General features: G+C 31.5%; 1 non-coding gene across 1 annotated transcript; it reads left to right on the top strand.

Annotated features, from left to right (window-relative positions):
• The first annotated feature begins 1972 nt into the window (after positions 1 to 1972).
• On the top strand, positions 1973 to 2044 carry TRNAH-GUG (transfer RNA histidin (anticodon GUG)). Its single transcript has one exon. It is a non-coding gene; the product is annotated as a tRNA-His (tRNA).
• The last annotated feature ends 22173 nt before the right edge of the window (positions 2045 to 24217 follow it).

The raw sequence follows: 24217 nt of genomic DNA, 5'->3' as shown, positions 1-24217 counted from the left end.
TAATTTGTACAATTACCTAAGAGCATAGGTAGACCAAGAAAATTATAAAGAATATAAGAATGAATCTTAATAAACATTACAGTTATAATTAAAATATAACGCAAGCGAAATTAGTTTTAAAAGGATATTGTATTAAAAATATAAATAAAGTGTAACTAGTGAATTGTGTGTTTCTGTTACTATAAAATGCAGTTCCATCAAGAGGTAACAATACAAAGTATAAATTATACAATAACTAAGTACCTATATAATAAAAAAATACAATTGTTTTATAATTAACCGCGATATGAAGAGCATGTGTGCTCTCCATATAACAATATATTCATAAATATTTTAAACAAGATTATCAGATAACTCACGGTATATAAAAGGTAGATAATTTTAGCACACGAACTAGCATAAAGTACTAACTTTATTATAACTATAAATCTACACATTGATCCACGTTTAACCTTTGCATTAATTGCATTATTCCCGTGAGGAAGAACTTTGTAATAAACTAAAGTTACATCTGATGCAGTCGAGAAATGTTTACAGGAGCATGTGTAAATATTTACGCTGAATTAACTTGCCATACACATAATCATTCTTACTAATCTTGCCTGATATCTATGGTAATACTGTGCTGATATTATGAATACGGTAGTGTGTGTGTGTGTGTGCTTGTTTGCTTGCAACTAAGCAAATTTTAGGGCTACATTTTATCGTGGTGAAATATGTCATTCTCATGAGAATTGACTTTGACCAAACGGGTGGCATAATGCATTTAAAGTGTCTATAGTTTTAATTATTAGAATTGACCCGAATAAGACCACTTAGAGCGTATACGCACTATGCGGGTAGCCGCATTGCGGGTAGCCGTCCGGCTGACCGCAAGCACAATTATGTACGTAATATTCATTTCTATGCGCACTGCGATGCGGCTACCGCAGACCGCACAGTGCGCATAGAAATGAATATTCCGTACATAATTGTGCTTGCGGTCAGCCGGACGGCTACCCGCAATGCGGCTACCCGCATAGTGCGTATACGCTCTTATACTCCTTATTTTAATTGACAAATTCAAACATAATGTTATTTTGTGTTATTAATTAAACTCAATAGCAAACATAAAATCTGTTATTGATACTGTCATACACTCAAAATATAATTTAACAATTTCAATTATCATTCGATGTAGAGATAAATTTCAAATTTGGGATAGAATTTGTAAAGGTCGTCACATTTTTGAAAAGGGTCAGATTTCAAAGTGGTCTCTGGTGGCATCTACACGATGTACAAAATAACAAAGAGATGATTAATGTCAAATTATGTTTATTTAAAATATGTTTAGTTAAAAAATATTTATACGCCATAAATATTGTCTATTCAATAAACGCTATAAAAAACAATCTATGAAGTAAAGTAATATTAATGTGTAAAAATTTATAATTTAATTCAGTACATACATATATTTATAATGTATACTGGCATGGCGCTCTAATATGTTTATCTCTATAATAAACTCATATAAATTAAAATAAATTTCATTTACTCTAGCTCTATAATAAGATTCTGAAGATACATATAAGCAATTACTAATAAAATTGGTTATTTCTTTAATTAGTCCAATCCTGGCCGTTCTGTAAAAAATATTTCTTGGATTATTTATATTGCTCTATCATACATACTACTACTAAAATAAATAAATAAATACTAAACGAAACTGGAGCACTTTTCGTCGCTCGGCCGTTGCCTTAGTGAAGTAACTGTAGGTGAAAGTACAAAAAGTCGAGCATATCTAATTACATCAACTACTGACTGACCAGCACGGCATTCACTGCTTTTATTGGCTTATGTATTATCCGGCAAAATTGAGATGTAGTCCAACCACGAATAAGATTATAGGGTAGTTGGTAAATTCATTTTTGCCGCTTTATTTTTATGTTGAATGCATTCGATTTATTACCTGTGAAAGGTATCCGCTCCGGTAGCCGTGATCGTCTAGTGGTTAGGACCCTACGTTGTGGCCGTAGTAACCCAGGTTCGAATCCTGGTCACGGCAGCGAATAGCTGTTACGGCGGAGCTATGTTTTTGTCACTTTTTCATTTTATTGGGGATATACACTGATACCTGAAACAATCCTTATACATTATTATTTTTTATGTTTCAGGTGAACTTGAATACTTGATACAGAACAAGTCAATAACTGCGTTAAAAACAACCGACTTCAAACTTGCACTTGCAACATTTACAAATACAGACAAAAATGCTCATAAAATAAAAACTACTGGGCCTATCCGAATAAAATTTTTATGGGACCAATTCGACACCATCCCGCATCGAACAAAAAAAGAATCACGTAAATCGGTTCAGAAACCACGGAGTAATCGGTGTACATACATAAAAAAAAAAAAAAAAAACATACCGGCCGAATTGATAACCTCCTCCTTTTTTTTGAAGTCGGTTAAAAACTCTACAAAAGGAACTCACGATACTGAGGAAGACACTACAAGATCGTATATTTATGTAGCACGTTACGATAAATATACTTTCTTTGGATAAATTCAAGCCCAAAAACCTCCTCATATGGTATTGGTTTTAAAAAAATGCCTAGTTTACAACGAAATGTGACTATATTTTATGTAAATTTTCATTATAATTTGTTTAATTAAAATTAACATTCTTTTATATTTAGTGGACCATTTAAACAAGCCTATAAAGTTTATAGTATAAACCAATATAATAATCCTAAACATTGAATAAACGAAAAAGCAAACAAAATAATAGCAATCATTTGATAGTTGCAACATTCGATAATACTGGGCAGAAATAAAAACATCATTAATTGTTTTATTTATTCGTGTTTAATACAACTCGCCTCTTTTATTTTTTGATTGTAAAATGTAAACGTTCAGCATACTACCTATATTAAAACATTTTATTAAAAATGAATATGAACGTCTCTACATTTTTTTATGAAAATAGTATATGTAGTAGTGTGTGCTTTAGGTGAAAATAGTATTACTGTATTACTATAAATTTGTGTTATATAGTATGTACTATTATAAATTTAACTTTTATGAATATTTTCAATTCAAACACGTGGCTTAGTTGGGGGAAGGTGAAAAGTTTTTTAATTAATTAAGTACAATAGTTTTTTCAGTGCATATTTTTATTACTAGAATAAGGTAGTAGAGTTTCTTAATTTTTTTTTCTCTCTTAATCAGGCACACGAGCTGGCGGGTCACCTGATGGAAAGAGATGCCCGCCGCCCATAAGCATTCATAATTTAGAGCATGTAGAGATAAGATTAAGCTTGTAGAGTTTTTGCTCTACGTGATACCTGATAACTTTTTCATGATACAAACCCATTTACATGAAAATATTACTTCCTTCTTATCTATATGTCATCAATATCAATGTCATGCCATAACAAAAACTACCTTAAGGATTTAAATAAAGCTAATAAACTATTTTATATTTAATTTTTCCACCCATGCAATTCCCTTAGATCATAGACCAACTGAATAAACAACGAACGAAATTCCTTATGTTTTATAAAACTCTTTGTTCTATAAAAGACGCTCGGAAAATGAAAGATAAGTAGGGAAATGGTAGGTTTACGTTAGCTTGGGTTATGTAAATTTGTATTCTCCATATAATCCGTATCAAATTAAAGACAAACTGTATCTTTATCCATTATACAAGGACTTCATTCCTTAGTAATAATAACACATTTTTTTTAGTGGGAATAGGGAAGCGCTTGACCACAATCGCGCCTGGTGTTAAGCTGAGATGTGGTCAGGGATGGTACGCGCTTCCCTAGAAGTTACCTGTTCATTCTACGCTTGAAGAGTTCACTCTACTCTATTCAACAATTTTTGAAGTGAAAAATTCTTTAGCGGCGTTGAGCACTTTTTCTGTAATGGGTATACAATCTTAAACTCGCGTCAGGACACGTGACATTCCAAAATATCAAACATGCTCAACGTTAATAATCAAGTTTTCACTTCTGCCGGCACTCCCGGAGTGCAACCCGTCTTTTTTTTTTATAAGTTTTTCGTAGTTATACCAAATTGAGTGTATTTCTTTGTAATTACCTACGTGATACTTTTATTTTTTGAATGAAAATATTATGTATTGTATATTAAAATACGGCTAATTCTTTACTAAACAACTATTTTTAACATGGATATTACTTATACAATAGACAAATTGTAAACACATTTTATTCCATTAAAAAAATATATTTCCTTTTAGAGATAAAAACTAAAAATACATAGAATATATTCCATCCATTTTTAGATTATATATCTTTGAAACTAACCTCAAAATCATGGGATTGGGATTAATCAAGGCAGGTAATTATGTGTCACGTTTAAATTTGGTGACGAAACAGAAGTGAAATGCATCTCTTTGAGTTTCCGAGTAATTTCCAGCGGAGTTAGAATTAACCGTAGAAGGATTTTGCTGATTAAAATATTGCAGTTAGGTACCTTTGAGTTAGAAAATAAAGTTCCTTTTATTAAAAATGGTCATATACTTACCTATATCATTCTTAGAACTAAGCTATCTTAATTAATATGAACTGTATTTAAATAATAAACATCTCATCAATTAAATTAATATAGTTTTCACCTAATTGACACATTTATACTTAGCAATTATATGAACAACTAGCGGTCCGCCCCGGCTTCGCCCGTGGTACATATATTTACGTTTTCTCTACATAAGAACCATCCTCGTACTTCAAGGAATATAATAAAAAAAGAATTATAGAAATCGGTTCAGCCGTTCTCGAGTTATGCGCTTACCAACACATTTTGCGATTCATTTTTATATATAAGAGATTTATGGGATGTGAAAAATTGTGTCACCTATAAAATTATACTAGCAACGTCTTAAAAGTTTTACGTATAAACATTTTGCTATTGTTATATTAAAAGGGAAAATAAATTATTAGTGAAAAAAAAATTATTTTATTAAGCTCATTAGGGAATATTTCTAGACATCTGAAGTAAAATTGAGTTTTGCACGCCTCATAAGCGAAGCGTTGAGGTGGGTACTACTCGTACTGTCACTTCGCGCAAAACATCTGATTTTTCAAACTTAAAATGTCTTTATGTATCATACATTGCACTTGTAAGATAATACATACACACACATATTAAGAAAAAGCACTATTTTTAACGTTCATGATATTTTTGATGTCATTTTTGTTATTTAAACTAGTTAAAAAACAGTTTAAAAAAGTTCTGTCTTGGACGTCCGTGTGTCTGTATGTGCGGATCCTTTTTCTTGTTAACACGATAGCGACCGAAATACTTTACTAATCGAGTCTTTTTTTTTCTCTTACGCTTGAGTATGCTCAGGAATAGAACCCTTTCATTTTTCAGGGTCTGATTCGATGTGGTTTAATTGTTATTAAATAAACAAAAATAATAATTAATAAATATTTATTAAAAAAAAATTATGAGGCGTGCACTTTTGGATTTTCCAAATTATTGTAAGTTACGCACGGCTAAAGCATAAATAGGTACCATTTTAGCTTCAGCATTTGTAAAAAACATATTAAATAAGTTTCGTTTATTTCTTAACTTCCTTTATTAAAATTATTTAGAAAATATTTTAATCGTCGATAGACTACACATTCGAAAGTGAGAGAAAAATAATTTCATGTAAGTTTTATTTCACTCCGTTCATGCTTTTTACAAAAACAGAAGTCCTGTATGAATCAACACAATAATTTTGAAAGCAATACAAACTCGTCCATAATTTAATTATTAAATTTCAACATTACTATTCAACATTATTCGAGGTTCGATACTGAACTTAATTTTAACGAAAGCAGAAAAGTGGATTGCAAATTGGCTTTTAAAATGTTAATGCTATGCAATTTGCTTGCTTTTATCCTCAGAGAGGAACGATCTCTAAGTAGCTGCTAATAAATCATCCAAGACTGATACGTAATTAATAATTCAATTTTACTCTTCAGGAATTTTTAAGCTATTGCATAGCTTCTATCGCGGGCCTTGAGCGCGGGGACCGAATCCAGAAATTTCGTAACGAAAAAACCTCACGCTCCCCACTCCGACGGGCACGGCGGAGGTGTGGCTTGAAGGCATGCTATGCAATAGCTTTACCGCGGCAGTCCCCAATGCTCGGAGCAATTAACAAGCCTGGAGAAGTAACAATTAATTGAACAATAAAGCACTAGTTTGGCCTTTTTGGCTTATGGCAAAATGTCATGCGAAAAAAGAGGACAGATATATGTCAGTTCGACAGTTTGAAATGACATGTAGTCATTGAAATTTGTTTTAGTGACCAGTCTGGTCACTAACGCATGGTGATTTTAATTATTGTTTTTGAAGTGAAAAACGTGTTTTCTAGTTTCTTATGTTATTTTCTGAAAAGATAATTTACTAAAGATTACATGGCTTGTGTTGTTCACGGCTGTAAAAGCCGTAGTACTGGGAAATCGGATGAAGATTGGAATTTGTCTTTTCACAGGTTAGTGTTTTGATCAATTTTTTTGTTAATTATATTATAAATAAGCTAATTTACGTTATTTTCATAATCATCTATGTTTTATCTAACCTTAATCATTGAAATGAAATCATAATCAGCTTAGTTTTTAGAAAAAATGCAAAATATAACTTCCATAGTGTTGTGCAATTATCGATACTTGAGTAGGTACGAACTACGAAGTACTTCATTGATAATGACTGCTTTAGGTTAGGAGAAAAAAAAAGGTATTTAAGTATGGATTTTATTGTTATTTGCAGGTTTCTGGCTTGAGAAAAATTAAAAGATGTTTGGGTTAAAGCTATAGCACAGGGAAAATTGGAAGCCTTCAAAACATTCTCGGCCTTGTTCAAATCATTTCGAATCAGACGGGAAGAAACGTAAAGTGCTTTGCAGAGAATTGATGCTGTGCCACAAGTGGCATCTATTTTAAATAATAAATATTGTAATTTGTTAATTAAGTATCGAAATAAAATGTTGTAAAAAAAATTTAAATTTTATTTGTTTTATTTGAAGCAATTTATTTTAAACTTTTACCAATTTTTTCCTGTGGGAATGAGTTATTTTCCCGCGGTAAATTGTAGCCTATATGTTATTCTGATGTTTAATCTATAATATATAATATGTATAATTGTAAAGTTCCATAAAAACTCATTCAGTAGTTTTTACGTGAAAGAATATCAAATGTCCATTCTTATATATTTTTGCTTTTATAATATTAGTAGGATACGATTATTGATTTGTAAAAAGATCAACCAGGTGGAAGTCAGATTCGCGCACGAAGGGTTCCGTATAATTCTATGAATGAATCTATGAAAACAGGAAAAAATACGTACCTTTTTACGAAACCATAAAAAACAACCTAAACCGAAATACCTAATAATATTTTTTTATAAATACCACTACCATACAATGCAATACGCATCGTAAATGAATAATTCGAAATTAAACGAATCTTAAAATTTGGAATTACCTATCCATAATTCAAAATTAAAAGAATCTTAAATTACCATCAAGCAATTTTATAACTTAATTTTTTTATTTATCGATATTTTAGTATTCGATAAAGTGGCAAGCACTACCTTTTTAGAACAAAAAGTGGCTACATGTGGATTTGAATGCCAAGCCGATAACAGTGTGTTGTCTCTTTCTATCGCATTAATTAGGGTATTGAATAAAAGAGAGCCACTATATAAGAAACGTTCAATTAATTGTTACTTCTCCAGGCTTGTTAATTGCTCCGAGCCCCAATGCCACAAGTCTTTTGCACGCCTCATAAGCGAAGCGTTGAGGTGGGTACTACTGTCACTTCGCGCAAAACATCTGATTTTTCAAACTTAAAATGTCTTTATGTATCATACATTGCACTTGTAAGATAATACATACACACACATATTAAGAAAAAACACTATTTTTAACGTTCATGATATTTTTGATGTCATTTTTGTTATTTAAACTAGTTAAAAAACAGTTTAAAAAAGTTCTGTCTTGGACGTCCGTGTGTCTGTATGTGCGGATCCTTTTTCTTGTTAACACGATAGCGACCGAAATACTTTACTAATCGAGTCTTTTTTTTTCTCTTACGCTTGAGTATGCTCAGGAATAGAACCCTTTCATTTTTCAGGGTCTGATTCGATGTGGTTTAATTGTTATTAAATAAACAAAAATAATAATTAATAAATATTTATTTAAAAAAAATTATGAGGCGTGCACTTTTGGATTTTCCAAATTATTTTTTGTCTGATATGGCAAAACAAATCACATACAATAGGGTTAATGTTATTTGTTTTGTGTAATTAAATGCGTAAAATAGAAAGTCGTAAATAAATTATTTCCCATATCACTACCGATATCCTTACTGACAGTTTCAGTTGTAAAATATTATCATAGTATCGTATAAGAAACATAAACGATACTACATAGCAATTTGTAAGCTCGTCTCCGAAGATGATAGTGGAAATTGCATTATGGTGGGTTGCATGCATCATGCATGAGCGATATTGAGCAAATAAACCTGAAGTGAATTTTTCATTAATCTTCCGAATAACGTATTATATTTTTGTTTGAACACACACAAATTTTATGAGCAGATCAGTCGTTCAACTGTGTTGATGAGATAGGAAGTGCAGTGAAAACTGTGATCTTTTTTAAGTTTTTACCAAGAAAACTTTCTGAGGAAAAATATACAGACATGTTGTATGATTTTATTGTTAATTACTAAATTGAAAGCAATTAATTACAGTACAAGTACATTTCATTTACGTGATGTATATTCCAATTAGAACAAATACTCAAATATTCTGAAGATTCGGAATGTTCTTGTACTTCGTCCTTGTTATTATTAAGAAGGGACAAAAATGTATATTTCTTTTCCTTCTTAGAATGTTTCTTTTGAATCGGATGAATGACAATGTGGTTTTTATAATTAGATGGAATCTATGAGAATAGGAATAGATTTCTAAACGAAGTCCAAATCCAATTTTTCAAAGAAAGAGGATAGAAAATATGTATGAATATAATTATGATACTTTGTTCCGATATTGCTTTGTAATTATATAATGGAAGAAAATAAAAACACTTATGAACACACTATGGTTTTACTTCTTGCTCCTAAAATAAAATATATATTAGCAAAGTTGCTCACCACAATATTGCGTTGAGGTTTTGCAAAGTCATTGTTCAAATATCATACAAAGCAGTCTTAAGCTAGCTTATTTATGTTGTTTAAATATTTTGTAACAGTCTTAATATAGGTATTACATAAAATGATTGAAATTAACGCTTAAACAAAAGGAACAGTTTTAGTTGACCACCCTAATTGGCGTGAATACTAAAAAGGACTACCAATAAGTTATTGAATTTCCAAAAAACATCTAACGAATTCTTTCTTTTGTCCTTTCCATGAAATAAATTGGGAAAGTTTCTAAATCTAATCTATTTTGCTGAAACAGGGAAATACGGCCCCTTCTGTATCGTGCGGATTTTATACCTGAATATTCTAATTACGTAATAAAATTTCGAAGTTATATTGTTTCATATAAAAGATATTAACATCTTTGATCAAAAGTTTAGAATACCATACATGTCATTACATGTTTCGTTCGTTCGTCGAAGTTAAAAGTTTTGGCAATTTTATCCAGACACATTTCAAGCATAACCAAATTGATTAAAAATGTTATCCGACGTAGCGAACAATAAATCTAAGCCGTATATCTCCATAAACTTCGCTTCAATTTGCAACAGTCTAGAGCACTCCAAGCTGTGTTGTAATGAAACATCTGCAATCTAGTTTCATTAGTAAGTGACTCTGCAAGTGTATCGAGACGTTGCAGATTTTCGTACCTAATATATACTATTCCTTTGCTGCGGTGATAAGTTTTCTTAACCATTTTGAGAATAATATTGTAGGAATTACCATCATTTATGTGAATGGTGTGAATGGAAGGAAATTTATAACGCCTGTGAAATTTATTGATAAACTCTTCACAATATTTGCTCAAACTTTTAAGTAGGCGCTTGTAAAAAAACATTTGTAAGTGTATAACGAATTACTTTATTAAATTGTACAAAGTTTTGAGAATGAATAATTCCACGTCTTACGCAGAAATAACTTAAATCTCTTAACTCGTAGGATTTCTTAACGAATTGCTAATATTTGGTTAAGGTTCTTCTCTCCCTGAGCCTATAAACTTGTAAGTAATACTCGTTAAAGCCACAATGTACTGGAGCTTTTTGCGTAATTACACAATAATTAGATTGTTGGATTGGGATTCCTTCTATTTTGAATATTTTTGTTTAGAATTGAGACTAACTGTGCAATGCGTCTCCACGCGTAAAAACTTTTATGGATAGTAGTATCGATATAGATAAAAAATAATTATGATTTAATGAAAATGATGTATCATAATTCATAACCTTAGCTTCAAAAATGGCATAACATGAACATGGTGTTTCAGTTATGGACATGGTCAATTACAGGACAAGAAAGAAGGTGTGTATTTGTCTAATAATTATTGTTCATCTACATAATAACAACTACAATACTTAAAATAAAATTAAAGTGTCCGCGTGTCATTAGAATCAACGCTCCATATATGAATCCTCTCCATGAAGCTCCATAAATACAGTAAGTATGCACACTGTCAATATATAAGACAAACTCATAAAATATTTCATTGCAAATTATACGTAACAAGAAATACGCAGAATTAAGAAGTTCGTTATGATAAGCAAAGACAACTTGAGTTATTTCATAAAGTATTTTGTGAAGCCGCGGGCTATGCCTATATAGCTACTGAAAAGTGAAACCACGCACAAAGGAACGTAATTATATTTATATGTAAATATAGAATGTATTAATATGAAAATTAATTTTCGGGATTGAAATGCTTATGAATGAAATCTTTGGCGAACGCTACATGGCTTGAGGTATTAATTTATTTAATAGAAGCGATTCAGGTTAAACTGACTTGTGAATTTCAACGATTAACTTTTGATATAGAAATGTATTGCAAATTTCACGAGGCGATAAACCTCTTGGAAATAATTTAATAGCATAAAATAGGTATGTGTATGAGTATCGCTTTCTTCTGATACAAAGTACCTAGAGTATTTATTTGATGATTTACAGTAGAATGCTGACACTTGATGAATTTAAGTCTTGACTTCGAGTCATATCATACATATCGAATTTTAAAGACAGTAGCAAACAGCATTCATGATAAAATGCAGATAATGTGAAATAAGATAGAAATAAAACCATTTTTCGTCATTTTAAATACTTTATTTATCTAAACAACACACATACACAAACTTAATTATAATTTTATATTTTACTTGATTGGCGTATCAGTTTTATAAAGAAGTATAGCACATAGGGTCATAGGTACCAGTATGTACATACTATATTAGACCACAATATCAGTGCTAAATAAACTAATCTATTAACGTAAAATACAAAAAATACATCTAAATCCAATTGACAATCTCTTAATTCTACAAATTAATAAAATATTAACAAATTAGAACAATAACCACATTTCATATTAAAAATCTTCATTTCAAGAGACCAAGACGTCAGAAAACACATAAAATTTCCGTGACTCTCCTCTAGCCTTGATTGCTCCAACAAATTCAATTACATAAGGATCGCTGGGGAATTAAAAAATAGCAATTACGTACTCTGAAATGAAACGAATACTTCGATGATTAGTTTGACCCGTTGAGACGGTGCTGGTGTTTATTTAATAATAGTATCGAAAATAAAGCTTGTTTGATAGGAATTGGGTAACGTAATTGATATTTGTTTGTTGTTTGTGTTTTGTTGAGACGTCATGTAGGGTACATACAAAATTAGTTTCAGATTCAATAAAGAACCTGACATGTACCTACCTTAAAGTTAACTTATTATCAATAAAATTTGCAATGTAAGTAACTACTTAGAAGCAACTGCTTATAACTTAGGTAGTCCTCAGTTTTGCTCGTGCTTTCCTGAAACATTCCTATCTTGAGTCTATCTTTACCCCATTACGTACGTATCATCTTTCTTCTACGTATGTTCATAGGTGATGAGCGTCGCCTACCATCAGCCGACCCACTGGCTTATTTTTATTCTTATCTGTTCAGAGTTTTTGGAACGAAGTACCTTATCGCGCGGTACGCTGGCTACAGGGGCTAGGCGAGCATCATCTGTTTATGCATTCCTTCACTTATTTCATTTATCATTTTCAAATATTGTTAATATTTTTAATTATACCTCCTATAATACTTATTTAAAAACGAAATGAACTTCGTTCCAATAGGGTGTCCCACATGACCTAAGATATTTTTATGTGGTTTGTAATAAGGAAACCGGACACATAATATTATCACTACATAGTATAAAACAAAGTCGCTTTCCCTGTCCCTATGTCCCTATGTCCCTATTTCCCTATGTCCCTTTGTACGCTTAAATCTTTGAAACTACGCAACGGATTTTGATGCGGTTTTTTTTAATAGATAGAGTGATTCAAGAGGAAGGTTTATATGTATAATAACATCCATTAAATAGTGGAAAAGTACTGTTATTTTTGAGGTTTCTAATGTGATGTCGTAAAAAATTACATTTTTTCCGCTTACATTGCAAACGCAGGCTGAACCCTACGAGTTTTATCAAAATAATGTACTAAGTATTATACACATTGAAAAGGTCTACAGAAAAGTCCGCGATGGTATATGTCTATCTCTTATGAATAACCCACAATAACTTTTTTTTGTCATTTACTTTTTACGACAAATAATGGCTAATTTTCGATGCGATTTTAACCAATACAGCATTAATCCTTAACCAATTAAATACCTTAAATACATTGTTCATTTAATATAGATCTATATGGCCCTGTACACCGTATGATTTAAGTGAATATTTTCGAAGATATTACAGATTTAAAAATTGCGGGACGTAGCGTTTGCGGCGGTACCGGCCGGCCGCCCGGCTTTATATTTTATACCCGTGCGAAGCCGGAGCGGGCCGCTATGTTTTTATATACAACGTTCACAGTTTTTCTGTAGTGTATTTAGTATGTAACAGCATTGCACCCGTGCGAAGCCGGGGCGGGTCGCTAGTATTTAAATAAATAGCAAAAGCGTCTGTCCAGTGTAACGTTAAACAAACAATAAATAACACTAACAACGGAGACCGAGTGAAAACTAATTAATTATAATAGCGAATAATGAGAAAATACTGCTGTTTTAAATTATTTCAGTAATTACACGGAGTGCTGAGGGAGATAGCTTCTCTTATTCAAATGTTAGTTATTATTAAACATAAATCGTAGTATAGTGGAAACCGATGTTCAAATGTATTTGTTTGTTGATGACGTTTTTTAAATTAATGTTAATAATAAACAAATAAGTTCTGTCTTCAAACCAATTTAAATCGAGACTGATAAGGCATTTTTCATTAGTTAAATTTGCATTTTTATTTTTAATCAATTTGGCGGTAAAAATCTCAGTGCCTCACGTTGAAACAATATATCTGTGACAATCGGAGATACAAGGTATCAAATATGCAAAATTAAGCAACAATACAATTTTGAGACCTAACATAGGATCACATTAACTACCACATAAATTATAATATCAAAGTTCACATTGTTGCTTCAAAAACATATATTTTTAATTTCGTTTTAAAAAAGTTTGGAAGCTTTTTGGCTAATGTATGTAATAAGTAGTATTAATATTTGTACACAATGTGCTTCATTAAAAAAAATAAAGAACAAAAACATAGTTCATACCAAATTGTATTAAATATAACAGTATATGTTTTCCATTTTATCTTATAAACTATTGATACGGTTGTTATGTAATCTATTAAACTGTCAATAATTACAATAATGAATAAACATTTTCAATAATAATATAGGAATCGTTAGCATACGTTATACACACGTAAATTCTCTTTGTAATACATATAAAAATATCTAATATCTAATGTTTGTAATAGAAAAATTTACCTTAAAAGATTACTGCCTATTTCTTTAAAGTGCGTACAATATTTAAATGCGCAATGAGGAGAATAAAATTATTCATACGAGAAACAAGCCAACATCTTGGCGAAACATACATGTAAATCAATGGGGTTTTCTCTACTAAAACTTACACGTTTATTATTTTTTTGGTATGCACAATATTAGTCTCTATACCAGTCTTTATATCATGTAACTTAACCGACTGCCATAGTATGAGCAAATAGGATTAACGATACATTGTACAATTAAATAAGTACAACGGATAAACAATCATAAATTACAACATAGGTAGGTATACATAATAATTTATCTGGCAAAAATCTAAAAGATACAATTACATCTTCACTTGTCTGTCTATCCAAAGGTCTTCGTTTAGTATTCTTCTTTGACTATTCTTCTGGCTTCTTCTAGAATATTATATCTTGAACAGTTGCTAGTAGATGGCCCTTAACTCCGGTAACCTAGCTTTATGATGTCAAAATACTCATACAGCTAGATAACCAAAGACAATTAGCCAATCTACGACATTTCTTCTTTCTTCTCTTCTATTTCTTCAATCTTCTTTCTTCTTTTTGTTGATGGTGATTCAGAAGAATCCCTAATGATCTTATAAAAAATGATACTTGAAATATTTGTTAATAAATTACATATCGGAATTTTTATTTCAACATGTAAAGAATAATAAACTGAAGGAAAAATACAATTTTAATACATATTAATTATTATTAATTGGCACATATAATAATGATTAGAAGTAATAGATAAATACACAATAATTATAATTTATGCTGTCAAATTAAATTTCGATAATTTGTCCGTTACAAAAAATTAAACAAACTAAATACTTTACAAAGAGTTCTTACTTTGATAACATGTGTTTACATAAAAATTGTTATGTCTATAAAGTTACAATACAATTGTTCCTTGTACTACAATTGTGATATCATATTTATAATATTATTTATTTTAATATTTCATACACTTCAATACCTATAAGTTGATCGCCTTCTTCAGCTTGCTGTGTGAGCTCGACCCTGAAATTGAGATAATTCAATATTAATATATTTTTCTTAACTTATTACAACACTATTTCTTATTACATTTCTCATGTCATGTGTAATAAGAAATAAATGCGACAATGATCATTTGTTATAACAAGTTTTAAATACATATCATATTTATATATACATAGTTCAAGTAGATTTTGGAATATACCAAAACAAACACACTATTTAGTACAATAACGTTTAACAAATTATAATTCAAAAAAAGAGTTACTGAAAGCTTTATAAGTAACAAAATAACCCTAATTCTCAGAAATTAAAAACGTCGTACTCTTCGTGAATTCAAATTAAAAACGCAGTAAGAATCTCGAGTTTCGTTAGCGTATTAATTCTGAGCCAAGATCACAGGATTAAAGGGTGCTTCACAAAAGAGCCTTGGCGCATTGTAATTTCTTTTTGTTGAACTCGATCGCAATTAGATAGATCTCGATCCTTTTTGGGGTCCGATATTGAGATAAAGGCCTTGTAATAAAGGTTATGCGAGTACCATCGAAATATAAGTAAAGGTACTTATGTTCAATATGGTGAGGAGTTTGAAGATGTTCTATTATTGATAGTTTTTAACTGAACTTTCTGTTACGATTCAAGGATTGCAATTCAGTAGTACGTTTTAAGCAGTTTAATCTACTTAAGAAATATTCGTTAGTCTCGCTAAAACTTGGGAATGGATTGTCTGATTTACCTACCTGATTTAAGATATTATATGTCCTAGTATAAGGAAGGTTTAACATTGAAAAACAAAAAATAAGTTGCGGTTGATACGAAGTTCACAGATATTTAGTATATTTACGCATCCACGTTTATTTCAAATGCAACTTATTAAAATAAATAAATAAATAAATAAATATTATAGGACATTATTACACAAATCGACCTAGTCCCACAGTAAGCTCAATTAAGGCTTGTGTTGTGGGTACTAGGCGACGATAAATATAATATTTAATAAATACATATATAGATAGTAACACCCAGACCCAAGAACAAATAATTGAGTTCATCACACAAATATTTGCCCTGACCGGGGATCGAACCCGGGACCGTCGGCTCAGTAGGCAGTTACTTTACCACTGCGCCAACCGCGTCGTCGAAACTACAACTGACTTAATGTTTAACAAAAAAAATTAACTTTTATTAAACATAGCACAACATTACCCAATTCATCGTGATTGTAAAATGACTCAATGTTAAGAAACATGTTCACAAACGTGACGCGTCCATTCTTATGATCATTAAACTTCGATGTCTCAGTATGTCTAATTTAACAAAATGACATATCAGTTTTTACTTGGAAATGCGTGTAACGATCCCTACACTCCCACGCTTGAATACCTGTAACAACTAATAAAAAATAATACACACTTCTTTTATTTATGGTTAAACTCTTCCTAATAAGCAATTTAAATAAAATTGAAACCCTCCCTTTAACATTTTTAATCTCATTACTTCCCTAACCAAAAAGAGTTATTAAAATGTTTTATCCCTAAAGATTGTTTCCTATTTTAAACAAACTTATAAGTTATAACACGTTTTATTATAAGCAAAAAACCTCAACCTTAATTATCTTTCTATACAACAAAACCCCTCAAACCACAATAACATCGCTTCAAAAATAACACTGAATAAGACATCGCGAACAGTTAATTAGTTGTGCAAAGATTCCTCAAGCGTTCGCGGTAACATTGTTAACCAAACATTACCGACCATTTTACTTTGAGCCCCCATTCATTCGGCTAATTATATAGACTCATGAAGAGAAGGCTCATCAACATGAGGGGTCCTGTTTCATTGGTTTTCACAAATGACCGTGACTGGCCGGAAAGTATGGACACAAGTATAACAGTTGAATTTTCTCTGACATTGATTGTGTTTTTTTAGATTCTCAGACAATTGTGTTTTTGTAATGTGTTAAACGACCATAGCCTAAGATAATGTACTTCATAAAATAAAGCTTTTTTTGTATCCACGTAAAAAGTAATTCATTACATAATATTTAGACTATTTATACACATTTCATGGTTTCATATAACATTCAAGGGGAACAAACTAACACTAACATACATTTATATATTTGTATAACGTTACAAAGTATTAGAAAATAAACTATAATATAATACACGAATGTTCCCATTCCGGCAATTCCAAGATTGAATTACCATAAGATGACGTCACACATTATACATATAAGACCTCTCTAAGAAATTCTCATACATAAAAGGTAAGTAGAAAATCGTATATTTACGTGTATCTATGCACTTTACAGTTTGCCGCTGGACCGTTACTTCTATCTAGATTTACATGATTTCCTCAAGAACCTTATACTTAGCCGAGTTACGCTTGCGTATATCATTAATTTTCCACTTTTCTATTATCCTGGCTTGTATTTTCATAATTAATTTCATCAGCAACAGATAAAGTAGTAGAAATACAATTTTAAGTTAAGAAATAATAAGACTAGGTATTAATAATACGAAGAAAACACACAAATGAAAAGGATTAAAATTTAATAACTCGTAAATAACGAGATTCAGATTTAAAACCTCAATTTAAAAAAATTAAAACATCTTACGTATACTACATATAAGGTACTAAATTACCAAGACACATACACACAATATGAAAATACGTTTCTTAAATATTTACTAACTTAAAAATATCCAAAGCATTATGAATAGGTTATTTACATCCGACTCTTGAATACACCTACGCGTGTTAGAGTTAAGGTCCGGTACACACATTAAAATAATACTTTTACACTTTTTCCTCATTATTTAGAGTACTATTTGCATTATTTTAATAGTGGCTACTATTTGAATGTTGATGAAGTTTAAATTAGAATGGAGTTAAAAGTTATATGCGTAAAGTTTTAAAATAATCTTTTACGACCTTATAGTTACTCACATAATATATAAAGCTTATAGATATGCCACGCAGTTTAATGTTTTATTCTGATGTATACGTACCTTATATTACAGTAAATTTCCAAATCCATCAAGTAGCTCTTTCATGAAAGCGTAACGCTAGCTCTTCACTCTCGTCGAGGTTAGGCGAGGCGAGGTTTAGCGAGGTTAAGCAAGGCGAGACAACACGAGGTTGTATCCATCTTCACTCTCGCCTTTGTTCAGTTCTCTCTGTGTCGCGAGCATAATGGACGTGCTTGAAGTGACAATAGCCGCAACTCTATGCGTCTTTGCGTATATTAATTTTATTTATTTATTTTAGAATTTCCGACAGAGGATACAGATTCCATTCGTTACATCTAATCCAAGTACATGATCTTCTGCACATCTAATTATAGGAAATTACAGCGTTCAAAATGTTAATTACGATTACAATTCGTCAATTTATTAATTTAAATATTAGTTTAAAAAAAAATTAAAGAAATTTAATAAAATTAATTATATAGGTAAACCAAAAAAGTATTACAATTACAAATTTAAAATTACAATTATATTCGTCAAATTATAAAAAATATGATATAATAAAAATTTAATGAGTAATTAATTATATACAGAATTCAAATAATTATTATTAAAATTGCAAATTTTATTCAATTACAATTATATTAAAATTTATTAAAATTAATCACTACAATAAAAGTATTTTTTTAAAGTATATCACACTTTATAAAGTTAGTTAGCATTGGAGAAGAAGGCGATGGTGGATAACGAAATATTGATTGATAACGAAAAGTCTTGTGGCATACTGATTGACTGAACGCGAGAATGTGGACGCCGCATCTCGCCTCGTCTGCTCTCGCGCCTCGTGTCCTTTGACTCGCGCCCAAAAAACCGACTCCAGGCGGAGACCAGACGAGGCGAGACGAGGCACGGCGATGTGACGCGAGGGCTCCGACTACACTCTCGTGCTCGCGTTCCCTCGCCTAGCCTCGACGAGAGTGAAGAGCTAGCATAACAAACATAATATATCCTGTCAAACTTTCGCATTTATAGATAACTAGCGGTCCGCCCCGGCTTCGCCCGTGGTACATAATATTTACGTTTTCTCTCCATAAGAACCATCCTCGTACTTCAAGGAATATAATAAAAAAAGAAGTATCGAAATCGGTTCAGCCGTTCTCGAGTTATGCGCTTACCAACACATTTTGCGATTCATTTTTATATATAAGAAGAAGATATGAGTAGGATAACATATAACCTTATTATACCATACCCATTATTTAATAATTAAACGATCTATTAAATGAACCAAACCGATAGCATCACGTCTGCACAAGGCGATTCCGACAAAAACGCCATATTCATGTGACGTACATTGAATATCAATAAACTGTGTGATGACAAACGCATTCAAATTGTATCTTTTTTAAACACTCCACGCATGCCGAAGGACGAAATGCGTAACGTATGTCGTGATATCCTGTTATTCTGGGACCTTTGTTTAATATAATCTGTATGTATTTAATTCTTTCCTTTGTAACTAAACTCCTACGCAATGGCTTGACCGATTTTAAAATGATTGTGTTCATTCAGTAGGTCTGAAAATAGGTACAGGACGTTCTGGCCGATTTGCAGAGTCAGCTAGTAATTGATATTATTTATCGTTTATCTTCAATAAGTACTATGAGATAGTACATAGTTACACGTAGTTAGTTAGTTACTGTTACTCAAGCATCACTATATATACCTATAGTAATATGTCTTCTATTATAGCAAAAAATTGGTTGTCTGTAAAGTCGGTTTACTGACGATAGTTGAACGTGACAACGTCCGATTGTGCTTCTTTGTCGCTCGTTCCGCGCTCTCGCTTGCACTTCAAGCCTTACATGGAACGCCTCCGAGCGAGGTAACGCCGCATGAGTCATGTTTTTTCGTGCGTGCAGCCGGCCCTATCGATTTATAAGACGTTGTCACGTCAAAAAATTAAACTATTCTCTATAACGCTTGAGAAAAAACAAACACTATACATTTAACAAAGCTTGCTATCATTTCTATAGAAAAATAAGTCCACGCCAAATAAAAAGACATTGGACATCAAAATAATAACAACAAGCTAATAAATGACAAACGGGAAAATACATTTCTCGGTAATATTTCAGTGGATTAGTATAATTACATAAATATCTTCAATGAAAATAATTCCCTAATCGAATTTACTTCTCAATATAATACTTATTGTATTCCTAACACAGATATAAAATCTACCAATTTTTTACTTGATTACATTCGTTATCAGGTTTTTACAATAATTTACTAAGAACATTGTACAATCAAATACAATAAAATACTATATCATGTATTGTAAATCGTCTTATAAATCTTTTCAAATGATGATTCTCCAAATGCGTATAAAATTAGTCATTATCTTATAACACAGGTTTCAAAATGCCATTAGGTTTGCATGACTTGACTTTATATGTATTTTATTACTGTATAGTCATTTTAAAGTATTCATTCTAAAGATTTAAAGAACCCATACTTAAGCTTAAAATATAAGTAACCATATCAGTTTTCCTGTTAATTTTCACACCTTATACATTACTTGAGGCCAAAACATGCGAAATAATACCTACCTACTCATTTATCTGTGCTCCGCTTTAAAAATTATATAATTAACCAAGGTAGGTACCCATTCTACGACAAGCGTATGGAAATTATTCCTTTTCCAAACGTTTCATTTAACGTCCAAAAACCTTCCAATTTTCGAAAGCACGTATCAAAACTCGTTGAAATCCGACTATCTAGTTTGGATTAGTCATACTTATTACGTGCATGCAATCCAGATTCAAGTCTGTTTCCACACCGATGCTGTAACAAATAATTGGCCAACTCGATCGATGCAATATAAACTTAATACGAGACGAACAGCGCCATTTAAGGACCTACTAAAGTCTCTATAAAGTAGGTTTATTGCTAATCGTGACGCATTCTCAGAGATGTGTAAAGTCAAAATTTGCATACACATTACGTAGTACGTCAGATGTTCTGCCACCTGTAGTTTAAACTCAGATTTAATTAAATAGCTCATCTATACGACGAACTACGAAAATTTCAAAACAAGTTTCTTTAGTAAATGAAAAGAGTTTTTCAAAGATATGACTGACCGGTTGGCTTGGTTGGTAGTGGCCCTGCCTTCCAAGTCAGAGGTCGTGGGTTCGATTCCCACCCGGGGCAAATATTTGTGTGATGAACACATAATATGTTTGCTCTGTGTCTGGGTGTTAATTATCTATATATGTATTTATTTAAAATTATATATGTATGTTTATCAGCCATCTGGTTTCCATAACACAAGCGAAAGCTTAGTATGGGATCAGATCGTGCCGTGTGTGAAAATTGTCCTGAAATATTTATAAAAATATTCATAAAGCGTAGAACAAATCAAGAATAGTATTTATCTAAACAACATAAGACTCAGCTTAACCATTACATAAACTAAAGACTATATTTATCCAATTTCATGTCCACCGTGTTCCAAACTACAGAACCTAACCACGTATTCGACAGGACAATAGCCAATACAAACTTGTATCTATTACTTCACAAGTTACAAGTCTAGACAAACAGGAATGAGAACAGTCTGTTGGAAAGCGCCTTAAAAGGCAAAGCAATTGATGTTGAAAGTAGAAACGTCTTATTTAATATAGACCAGTTATCAGGCGTCGGTGAAACATTAAGTACAAATACGTTTAAACTTTTTTAATATATCTTTTAAACACGATAGTATAAAGTAGAAGTTTCTTTAGATTTTTTCCTACAATTTAGATATTGTTATTATTGCTCAGAAGCTACAAAGTTTTCGAGAATGCTACATGCTTAAAATCCTGAACACTTTTTGTAATTTCTATCACTATACTGCGTTTTAACTTTTAACCATCTTTTTTCTATTTCTCTATAGAATTTTATAAAATAAAATTTCTATACAATAAAAGGAGGGGTACTTCCTGCCTCTACTATTTAATAATAATTGCTATGATCTTGCCTTTGTTCATAAGTTTAAACCACAAGGTTTTAACACACCTGTGGGCAAAAAATCAAAGCACGTTTATCTAAATTACTATATTATTTGCATTCAGTATTGATATCTTTCGACGTATCGAACTACAAAGAACCAAATACTAAACAAAATTTGCTTTAGGCATTTGAAATGTAAATGAGTCGTCTTCGACCTTCGTAACTTCAAATAACTACAAATACTTCATAATTTATAAGTCGACGGAAAAAAACGTAGTGATAATTATTGTAGCCGGCTTTCCTTTGAAACACCATAAGTTTTATTTTACTATGGTTCAAAAAGGTCAACCTTGTGAAATTTTTTGCACAGAAAGCAAAACTTCGTGCCCAAAATAATCATAAATTTTCAAATTCTAAATTGAATTAATTTCAACAAAACTGACTATGAATAAAAAGTACTAACCAAAGAAATAAAATATAGACTATCAATCAAAACTACAATCCATCCGATGCCCAAAGAAAAACTATCTTGAAAACGATAAATTAAAAACGTAATAATCAGAACAGATTAATTTTCCATTTAATTACTTCGCCTGCTCATTCATTGGCGCTATAACAATAATTGATTCATTCAACACGCATCTCAAACGTCAATTAAAATTAAATTCAATACTAATTTATTAAACAATTCTATTTTTTTCCCAACAATTATACAATATTAATATGCAAAACATTCACAAATCCTCTCTTCCATTCGAATTTAATAGCCAACTAAAGTTATGTATAAAGTAAGCGCCTCAGAGCATAAAAAACCGAGTCACGCTCTGAAGAACAGAACATCGCCTTATGAAAAACGAATTCCTCTCTAGAATTAACGTTTTTGCAAGCGTTTATATCTTTATACCATTGTCGAGACAACTCTTTATATAGACTAGTTGTTTTTTAATGCATTCTGACAACATTTTTCAATGGTCCGCATCATTATGCTGCCAGGTGTATGCCCAACGGAAACAGCTGAATGAAGATTGTAAAATTTATTAATTACAAACGTGCTAGTTTTTAGAACCTGTATTTTTACCTAGGGTTGAATTCATTCACGCTTATGGCTCTCAAAGATGCGCGGGAGTGTTTATAATGGTGGAATTATGGGATGAAAAACAAACTTGAAGTTCAAGTCAAACAAATTGAACGATCGCTTTGAAAACTTCGATAAGGACTATATTCACAAGCACAAAATATATAATATACCTGCTATATTTTTACGTACCAACATTACCAACCAAATCGCTCCAAAAAACACACGAACAAAAACAAAATAAATTAAAAGTTTAACACGATAAATCTACGTAAAAAGGCCAAAAGAGAATTACCTTAAAAGGGTTAGTAAGACCTTATACACAAAAACCAGCGGTGCAAACCACACTGTTGATTGAGAAAGACTGGCGACCGGTTTGCGTGGGCCACCCCTCCCCCCGCGGGGTGTAGCCGCCAGGGCGTCGGAGGGGAAAGATAACACGCTCGGAAGGACCCTGTAATGGTCGAAATGGCTCCCTTGGCAGGTGCGTATACCTGCGACGAAATAAAGATACCTGCGGTCCGGATTTCATGTTATTTTCGAATGGTCAGTGGAATTTTCTGGAACGTTACACGAATTTGATGTTAACGAAATTGTTAAATTATAATAAATCGAAGAAAATGTTTTGATATTGTAGGTATTTTATTCATAAGAAAGTTAAGCTTATCGGTGCCTAATTACGAGAATTATTAATTCGCAAAAAGTTTTGCAAACTTATGAATTATATGAAATGGTTCATTAATAACTTTTCTGCTAATTAAATCTTTGCTAATTTGTCTCACAAAGAAATTCGATCATTATCTAATAAAAGAACTTCGTAACTTTCAGCAACGTTAATGATAACATTTGTAATTTCTTTCGTTACACAAATTCTTACTCCAAAATGTCTCACATTCCGCCTACGAAGCCTTACATCGTCACAAGTCATTAGACGAGGTAAACGCCAGAATTACCCCACAAAAGGGCTCATTTACATTAAGGAGTAAATAAAATTTAAATTCAAGAGATTTTTGCCTTGGAGACCTGTGTAATTTGACATTAGATTGCTTAAATTAACATTCTGAGTATGAGCTCGTTTCAATTTGGATTGCTTTCTATAGATTTTTTTTTATTTTTAGCTAAACAAACGAGGTTTTATTTAGATTCTTTAA

This window comes from Colias philodice, chromosome 6 (assembly GCF_061535455.1).
Source record: "Colias philodice isolate Cphi_HAF_F1 chromosome 6, ilColPhil1 Martin Lab GWU primary, whole genome shotgun sequence".
NCBI classification, from domain to species: domain Eukaryota; kingdom Metazoa; phylum Arthropoda; class Insecta; order Lepidoptera; family Pieridae; genus Colias; species Colias philodice.
This window is presented reverse-complemented; position numbering and strand designations above follow the sequence as displayed.